Source organism: Gekko japonicus, unplaced genomic scaffold (assembly GCF_001447785.1).
Source record: "Gekko japonicus isolate JY-2015 unplaced genomic scaffold, Gekko_japonicus_V1.1 scaffold203, whole genome shotgun sequence".
Lineage (NCBI taxonomy): Eukaryota > Metazoa > Chordata > Lepidosauria > Squamata > Gekkonidae > Gekko > Gekko japonicus.
The window spans coordinates 164,406-173,572 of NW_015170280.1; the positions used below are offsets into that span (position 1 = coordinate 164,406).

The window sequence follows — 9,167 nt, forward strand, 5'->3', positions numbered from 1 at the left end:
GCACCTGTACATTTAAGGGAAAAAGTGCTCTTGGTGCCCATGGCTAAGCACCTACAACAATAATGCCTGCCTTCTAATTTTCCTTTCTGTCAGTAAAAGCCAGGGGGAGTGCTCTTTCCAGGACTGTTTTGGCCTTTGACGGAGGACTTGTTCGGACCAGACCAGCCAGCAACCACTGGGTTACTTACTACCAAGTGAGTTGCATGACTTACCAGGTCTGGCTACTGTTCAACAGCAGTCAATGAGAAACTATTGCTGCATGGAATTGCATCACACAGGAAATTTATGGAGAGTTCTCTTCCGAGATTGCTATAGAGAATCATGGAATGTGGATCTTTCTCTGAAAAAGCTGTGATATGAAATGAGACAACTAATTAGCTAGCATGCTCGTTGGAAGGAAATGCTTCATGATTTCCTGATTCTACTTTGAAATCATCTATTGTGGATCTTGCATCTGGACAAACTTTGCCTGTTTTATCCATTGGACTTTGATGTAGATGGATAATGGTATTTGTACCTGATATGGACCTATGAAATTGATGTCTTTGTGACTGTATTAACATATAAACACTGTACAGTGGGATTGTATGTTCTTGATTCCATAGTGGTTATTTTCTATACTATTTTGTGTTGGGTTTTTTGCTACTGTTCAACAGCAGCCATCCCACAAAAACTAGTGTGGTGTATTGGGTAGAGTTTTCGACAAGATTGTGAGGAACCCGGGCAGAGGGAGATGGAAGAAGGGAAAGCTTAAGACAGGGGGGCAGATAAAGACTGGTTGGCTGGTGGGTGGGAAGGAGAGAACTTGGCATCCTCAGCATACTGATGACACACTTCAGACACTCAGCAACCTGACATAAATGTTGGAAAGCTATAATGACAGCAAGAGATCCCCCTGGAAACCATACTCCTACAGTATTGGTCTGGAGGAATGTAGCTCAAATCATAGGAACTTGAAATTGATTAAAGTTTATTTTGCCACAAAGAGACACAGGGATAAAGGAGTGTTGTTAACAACACAGGTACGAAAACAGCACACAGAACCTACCTTAACCTGTTTTTTAAAAGAGACATAATAATCAGACATGTCTCTTACCTGACTGTGATGCTGAATTCTGCCACAGTGCAGATGCAAAAGTGCTTGCAATATTGCTTACAAGCAAAACTTTGAGGCAATCAAGAGAGAATCAACAAAAATGGGCATCTTGAAAAAGGGAAGTTCAAATGTTGATCATAATTGTTGCCAAGTTCTCAACACCCCTAAGCATAATTCAGCACCTACCATCCCCAGGGCTAACACAGAAACATACAGTTCTCCAACATCCAGCCAAAACATTCTCTGATCCAGAGGCCAGAGCTGCATGCCAGAGGGGCACTGCCTTGGTAGTGATGTCATTGTTAATCTGACCATAAATGCTACTCTGGTCCAATTCCAGGGTAATAAAGATATTTATCCGTTGTGTGTGTGGGATGAAAAATCCTTCATACCTTTTTCACAGTGCCAGATACTATAATACACAGTAAGTGGCAGGATTTAATTCAGGAGAGAGTGAGCAGGTGGACTACACTGTCTTCCTTAGCAGATGGTCTGGTAGATAAGCAGGCAAATAACTCAGTGGTGATTCTGCAGTCAAAATGATCCCAACCAAGAAATGCTGCCTCTGGTCAAATCCCTGTTTAGTTTGCAAGAAGGCTTCCCATGTTATACAGTAAAAGTGATAGCAGATGTATGTGTGATTCAGTTAGTATGAGCTAGCTCACAGGTTTTTGGCCTCCAGCTCACACATTTTTGTCTTAGCTCAGGAAGGATGGCTCCAGTGCAAACTAATTGAGGCAGTAGCCAATTTGTTTACTCACAACTTTAATGCCAGTAGCTCACAAAGCAGAGTTTTTGCTCACAAGACTCCACAGCTTAGAGGGAACGTTGCTCCCAACCACTGTCAGTTCTTCCTTAGAAGCAGTTGTGCAAGGTTCCTGTATGAAACAGCAGCTCCTCAGACCATTTCAGGGGAGTTGGCCACCCAATGAGAAGGGAGCACTCACTGGAGAAGACCCTGATGCTGGGAAAGATTGAAGGTCAAAGAAGACGGGGACGGCAAAGGATGAGATGGTTAGACAGTGTCATCGATGCAACGAACATGAAGTTGAGCAAACTTCAGAGGATGGCGGAAGACCGGAAGGCCTGGAGGGAGCTGGTCCATGGGGTCGCAAAGAGTCGGACTCGACTGTGCGACTGAACAACAACAACAACAACAATAGGTAGGTGGGTCAAGAGGTTGGCACAGTTGCCGCCCACCCAAAGGACTACCTATAAAAGGTAAGGACCATAAAACTGGCCCCTCCTAGCTAGCATTCCCCGCAACTACCCCTGTCTGCTTTATACTCCCCTTTTGTCCAGCTTGCTATCCCCAAACCCTTGCCTCTACTTTGATCTCTTGATCTGCAGTCAAGAGACCCACACGTGCTGGCTGGTTCTGGTCGTGTGTTAACTTCCCTAGATTTCTATTTCTTCCCATCCATTCTTCATTGGAACGAACCAGCTTCAGGACAGATAAGTATCACCCCTCATCACCCCCACCTGCTAATGCAAACGTGCTTACTTTAATACTGTATTTCTAAGGAGCTTGATTGAATGTGTGAGTGCATCAGTATTGTTTGTATGTGATTTATATTCTTTAAGTAAAAGACATTTATTTTAACACCGGCCTCGACTCCTTCTCTGGTAACCCTTGGTGGGAACAGGACCTTGGTATAGTTGGCAAGCACCCAGTTTAAAATTTGCCAATTGCTGTAGATAAAGCAATTCGGCTAACAATTGCTATTGATTATTGCTATTTAAAGCAATCTGAATTGCTAGAGTTGCCAACCTCCAGGTGGTAGCTGGCAATTTCCTTGGATTTCAATTGATCTCCAGGCAACAGAGATCAGTTCCCCTGGAGAAAAAGGCTGCTTTGGAAGGTGGACTCTATGGCATTATGCCCCATTGAAGTCCTTCCCCTCCACAAACCCCACCCTCCAAAGGTCTCCCCCCAAAATATCAAGGTATTTCCCAACTTGGAGCCAACAACCCTATGAATTCCTATGAATGTAGATAATGTTGGTACTGATTTGATACATTTGCACAATTTATACAAATTTGATATTTTGTTTGATTTTGATGCAAATGTTTTGAGCTTAAGCAGAGCAGAATACAAATGTCTCAGATAAATAAGCTTGTATACAACTGCCATCTTGTGAAGGCCGGTAAAAGACAGAATGGTGTGATACCTGATAAAAAGGTACCAGAAGGTTCTCATTCTGCAATTTCACCCAGCCCCTTCAGAAGTTGCAAACAGCTGGTAGCTCTTGCAGTTTAATGGAAAACTTTGGGATTCTCTCTTGTTCTACACATTTGTGTTGTGTTGCAGTTGTTTGCTATAAAAGATGCCAAAATGTTGAGTGTGTTGCCTGGCACCTACAACTGTTCCATAGCAGAGGTGAGAGTTTCATGTCTCTGTGGACTGCAGCTGGCATCTGGAATCACTGCCCTGATGCTGACCTCAGCCACTGAAATTTCTGTATCAGACAAGTTCTGTATACACAACACGATTTCTTCATCAGCTGAACTCTGTTTAGAGACTTCCTGGATTCTCTATTGCATCCTTGGATTTGGGCCATGCCTCCTGCCTTGGCCTTGACAGTGACTCTATTGGCCACGCATCCTCTTTCCTCTTCTCGTGTGTTTTATCTCCTTCTTTCGGCAACATGCATAGCTTCTAAACCTTGACCAATCTTGAGCATACTGTTGCTGCTGCTTGACTGACCCCGCTTGTAAAATGGACCTTAGAAACCAAGGATCCAGTTGCTTCGACCAATTGTCATAAAGACCTTCTCCAAAGCAGTCCATAATGAGATTTCCTTTGTGGACCCTGAATCACAGAATTCTCTCCACAGTTTCTCAAGGCTCTGGACTGCAGGCATTAAATCTCACCTGTTCATAAATCTCAATTGCCTGCCCTATGGAATGGTTCTTCTAACAGTCCCACCACATGAAAACATGAAGCTGCCTTATATTGGATCAGACCATTGGCCCATCAAGGTAAGCATTGTTTACTCTGACTGTGATGCAGCGACAAAAAAGGCTAATGTGATCTTGGGGTGTATCAGGGTTTAAACGTTTGAGAGGCAAAGCTCCCTTCATCAGAGGGAAAGAAAGATGTTATCTTTCTACCACAAATGGGAAAACAATTTGGCAGAGGGGCACAAAAAGAGCCCAGGGGAGGGTTCAGCACATCTTTGCTGCTTTGATAAAGTCCAGAGGACCCTTCCATGGCTACATTTCAGCAGAAAGAAAAACTTCCCTTGGTCTCTCTCACACTGTGTCTCAGTGAGGCCACTTTTGTTTCCTACCATGAAGAGCTCCTCCTCAAGGACTACCCTGTGCTCCATCCAATCAGCATGCCTGCTCCACAGGAGTCACTCCCCAGTGCTTGGGATTGTGGCCCTGAGGGGGTGGCTGTCACACTTGATTCCTTGTAGGTCTCATTTGATTCCTACAAGAAGAGGGACTCTTGGCGTAGAGTCCTACAAGAGGGACTCTTTGGCATATACAGGAACCTGTGTTTTCCATGTTTCCCAATATGAGGAAAGTCCCCTACTCAAGCACAGTTGTAACCATATAGATTCCATTTGCAGGGTTGCCAACCTCCAGGTGGGGCCTAGGGATCCTCCAGAATGACAAAGGCTCTCCAGACTATAGAGATCAGTTCCCCTGGAGGAAATCGCTATTTTGGAGGGTGGGCTTTATGGCATTGTATCTTGGTGAGGTCCCTCCCCTCCCTAAATCTCACCCTCTCCAAGTCCCACCCCCAAATCTCCAGGAATTTCCCAACCTGAATCTGGCAACCCTACCTTTCTGACATGCAAATCAATGGGTGGGAGCAGGGCCAGCATGCACAATCTTTCCACTTTGCATTCTGAACTGATATCTGAAACAGTCTGAAGGGGCCCATTTCCTGGGAGGGCACCCTGACTCCAGCCCTTACAGGAAGGTGTCTGTTTCTCCTGGGCTTGTGTTTGCTGAGCCCTCCTGGGCTGCTGCCTTTGCCATAGAGTTCAGATCCTCCTTGCTGGGTCCCTGGATACTACTTGACCTGACTTGCCTCTCATTCACATCCAGGCTGCCCTGTCCAGAAAAGAAACGGATGGCAGCAAATCATGTGCAGATTGCTTACAACGACTCCATGGAGTTGCCAACATCCAGGTGGGGTCTGGAGATCTCCCAGAATTACAATTGATCTCCCGACTACAAAGATCAGTTCCCCTGGAGAAAATGGCTACTTCGGACAGTGGACTCTGCAGCATTGTACCTGAGGTTCCTCCCCGAAACCTGCCCTCCCAGGCTCCATCCCCCAAAACTCTGGATTTTTCCCAACCAGGAGCTGGCAACCTGATGAGCCAGAAGGCCTCCCAGGTCACCAAGCAAACCATTGTAGGAGGCAGTCGCATCAGTTTTTGAATTTCTGCGCAAAAGCGTTTTGCTGACCTGTATTACATCTGTGCAAAGGTTTGGTTTTGCATTGTTTAATTTTCCCACCTCCACCATACTTAGTTTAGGAATACAGAACCGGAGGCGGGCGGGTGTGTGTGTGTCCAGAAATCCTATCAGGGAGGGAATGAAGCCCTCGGCAAACCAGCATCTGAAAGACTGGTGTGAGAAAGGGAAAGGAGAGTATGTGTGTGGGGGGATGAAGGAAGGCTCAGACTGCTTCCTGGCTCCTGGGCATGAGGGCAAGCTTTGTGGGAAGGCATTTTGCACACGTTCAAAAGTTTTCTTCTGCAGCACAGCCAGGAACTAGTGTGCCATTGAAGGAAGCCGAGAGGAAGCCCAGAGGAATTTGTATTTGGTCCCCAAGAGAACATCTTTGACTGTCTGCCAGGGAGGCTTTATGGGTCTCTGAGTACATCCAAATGGATTATCTGCAGATCTCTCTGGGAAGTAGAGTTGCCAACTCCAGGCTGGGAAATTTTTGGAGATTTGAGGTGGATCCTGGCGAGGGCAGGGTTTGGGGCTGGGAGGGATCACCTTCGGCTGTCCTTGGGTCTCTCCCAGAGCCTGTCCTGGTAGATGACAACTAGTCACCTGGAAATGGCTCTCTTGGGCTGCATTTTGTCCCCTGCACCATGCTGGTTCCCCACGGACCTGTCCATCATCCCATGAGCTTAGGATTGCCAACCTCCAGCTGTGGCCTGGAGATCTCCTGGATTTATAACTGATCTCCAGATGACAGAGACCACCTGGAGAAAACGGCTGCTTCAGAGGGTGGACCCTATGGCATTATACCCTGCCAAGCCCATCCCTAAACCTTGCCCTCCCCAGGCTCCACCCCCAAATCTCCAGGAATTCCCCAACCGAGAGTTGGCAACCCCAGCTTTCAGCCCCACTGGAACACCCAGAGGAGATGCAAAAATCAGTTCCTTGTTTATTTATTTATTCAAATCTGTACCCCGCCCTCCCCGCCGAGGCAGGCTCAGGGCATCTCTTTGGGAGAACGATGACAGAAGCACTGAGCCAAGGAAGTCTGTTTTCAAGCCAACCACCCTACAGGGGGAGAGTCTCTCCTCACTCACAGCCCCATGCCCCACCACCACATCCAGGTTTTTCAGTCTCTGGCTTAGTTCTGCATCCCCCCTGCCCCTGGCATCCAGGCTGAGGTGGAAGAGATGCCGCCTTTGCCTTGTGGGCACAGCGGTTTCCCTCTTACAGCCACTGCACGCTGCTCCCACATTCCTGCCCAGCCAGAAGCCCCCAAAGGAACAGAGGGGTGGGGCTGGTTGGAAGAGCCAGTTGACTTCTTCCCAGGTCACCCTAAGGATAACTGTGCAACCAGATCCACCAAGCAGTACCCAAGAAAAGCCTGAAGGTGATGCATGGTCCTGATTCTGGGATGCCACTAGTGGTGCCTTGGCTAGGACCGTGGTGGGACTAAGAACAGCCTAGGCCAAAGGCACAGGAGGGGGAATGAGCTGCTAAGCCCAGGCAGAGGAATAAATTCCCTGGGTTTGCCCCAATTCAGGAGACTGGGTGGGCTCCTTTGTGGGGAGACATGGAGCATCTTTCCATTTGGCAATGCTTGGTGGTGGGGAGGGCCCCTTTCCCTCCCTCTCAGTCACTCTTGCTCCTGTGAACAGGTTCCATTCCTGGATTCACCTAGCCATCCACCTCCTTAATGCTCCAAAGATGCAACAGTCAAGGATGGAGACTTCAATGGGAAGCTGGACCTGCCTTTGCTCAGAGGAAATTCTCCCTACTGCCCCCCCCAAAGGTGACCAGCCTTCCATAGCATCATAGAGTTGGAAGGGACCTCCAAAGTCATCTAGTCCAACCCCCTGAACAATGCAGGAAATTCACAACTACCTCCTCCCCACACCCCCAGTGACCCCTGCTCCATGCCCAGAAGATGGCAAAAAAACCCAACCCTCCAGGATCTCTGGCCGAACTGTCCTGGAGAAAAACTGCTTACTGACCCCAAAGTGGCAATCAGCATTTCCCTGGGTGTGCAAGAAAGGGCCACAAGCACGGATGCAACCCTTCCTGCCCTCCCTCTCATGATCTGCCTAAGTTCACAAAATCAGCATTGCTGTCCAATAGCCATCTAGCCTCTGTTTAAAAACCTCCAATGAAGGAGAGCCCCCCACCTCCCAAGGAAGCCTGTTCCACTAAGGAACCCTTTACATTGTTTTGTCTATTGGGGGTGTACACATGTGTCCTTTGTGCACACCTTTCAGGCTCTTCTGCTTCTCTGCTTGAACCTCGCATCTAGAAAATGAATGCTACTTCAGAGCTGAAGCTCGGAAGGAGACCAAAGCCCAAGGTACCGCTGTGTCTGGTCTCAGAGAAGACGAGCACCAACATGATCCGCGGGGCTGTTAGAATAGGGACAGCAGAGCACGCTTGGTTGCAAACTCCTGCCTAAGATTCCAGCAACGAATGACCTGAATCAACCTCAGGCAGGTGTGGATGCACTGATCCCCTCTCCCCCACTGCCCAGATTTTTCTCTATGAGTTTTCCTCAGGGAGTTTCCAGAGAGTAGAGCTTACTGTAGTAACTGCAATGATCCACACAAACAGAATCCATTCTGGACATCTAATGCTTGACTGAGTAGTAAAGATCGGTTTCTAGAGAATACCTTTGTCATGTGTACAACAGACATTCAGAGGCCCCTTTTCGCATACCAGTATCCAAAAAGCCCTGCAGCATCAGTGAAAGGATGCCTCTCAACCAGGATCCTGTTTCTACCCAGATGTTTCCAAGAAGCCTCCAATCAGGACATGAAGGCTACAGTCCCCCCCTCCCATCATCTCTGACCCCATCATCTGCTAATTCAGACTGCTCAGGTACTACTGGAGGTGGATAGTGACGAGCTTTCATGCATTTTTGCAGAAGAAAGAAGATGTTGCATTTCAGTGAAGATCTGTCCAGCATCCCAGGAGACTTCGACCTCTGCCTGGACCAATGTCAACTGGAGGAATTGCAAAGCTGTGAAAGTCCATTTGGATGCAATCCATCCATCCCCTGGCCCCTGGCTGGGGAGGTAGCCCTTGCCAGCGGTCATGCACTCACACACCGGTAGCATGCCTTTGGTAACCAAGGTCCCAGCCTGGTTTATTAGTCCCTTGAAACTGGGTCCCAATGGACTGACTGGGCTTCTGGGCAGAAGCCCCATTTGTGCTCCAGAAGCCCTTTCCAAATAGAGAATCCTGGCAAGGCAGGGAGTGTAGCCGCTTGCACACACAAAGGAACCTCACAGAGTAGACACTGGGCTCCAGACGAGGCAAGGAGGGCAGTGTGCTGGCATCTCATTTCCTGCAACTGCAGGCGAGGAGCGAAGGGGGAAAAATTCCGCAGGGGGGCTACAGATGAAGCTGTGGCAGCAGAGAGTGCAGTCTGGTGGGAGAGGTGCACAGACAAGCACTCCACCCCTTCAACAGGGCACAGAGACCCTGGCCTCGCCTGCCCCTGGGGGGAAAGGGGGTTCACATTAACCCTGGCTCTGAATGCAGCTGGCGCCCCAGCCCCACCTGCCTGCCCGCAAGTCGCCTGTGCTGACCAGCACCCAAGGGCAACAGTAAACAGGGTGTGGGTGGGGGGTGGAGAGGAGAGGAGATGCTGTCAAGCCAGATGCCC

The 9,167-nt window shown here is 48.5% G+C and overlaps 1 protein-coding gene across 3 annotated transcripts in view; it reads right to left on the reverse strand.

Moving 5' to 3' along the window:
- Nucleotides 1-9,167, reverse strand: part of LOC107115964 (protein FAM49A-like) — a 29,946-nt gene that overhangs the window by 20,397 nt on the left and 382 nt on the right. The gene's annotated exons all lie outside the window — the stretch shown is intronic.